Source organism: Solanum tuberosum, unplaced genomic scaffold, assembly GCF_000226075.1.
Source record: "Solanum tuberosum cultivar DM 1-3 516 R44 unplaced genomic scaffold, SolTub_3.0 scf00323, whole genome shotgun sequence".
NCBI lineage: Eukaryota > Viridiplantae > Streptophyta > Magnoliopsida > Solanales > Solanaceae > Solanum > Solanum tuberosum.
This window is the reverse complement of record NW_006239244.1, coordinates 662,801-663,172: the sequence shown is the minus strand read 5'-3', so window position 1 is coordinate 663,172 and position 372 is coordinate 662,801.

Below are 372 nucleotides of genomic sequence, written 5' to 3'. Positions count from 1 at the left end.
TATGTTAAACACAGTGTAGTGACTTCTTTTGTTTCTTTCTATACTAACATTAAAATTTAAACGTGTGTGATATTTTTTTTGGAAAAATATTTTGAACTATCTTTCCACAACCTCCTTATTTATAGCAAAACAATGATAATATTAATAATAATATTTATAATATAATAAAAATAATTATCTTAATTATTAAATTAACTAAATTAATTTAAAACCCAAAAATAAAAAATAAAAAATAAAAATTACAAATATAAAAGGAAAAAAATTGAAAACACGTAAGATTATTTTTTAAACCATAAAAGTAACCAACTCAACTTTTTTTTGAAAAAATATTTTTAATTATCTTTCCACAACCTCCTTATTTATAGCAAAATA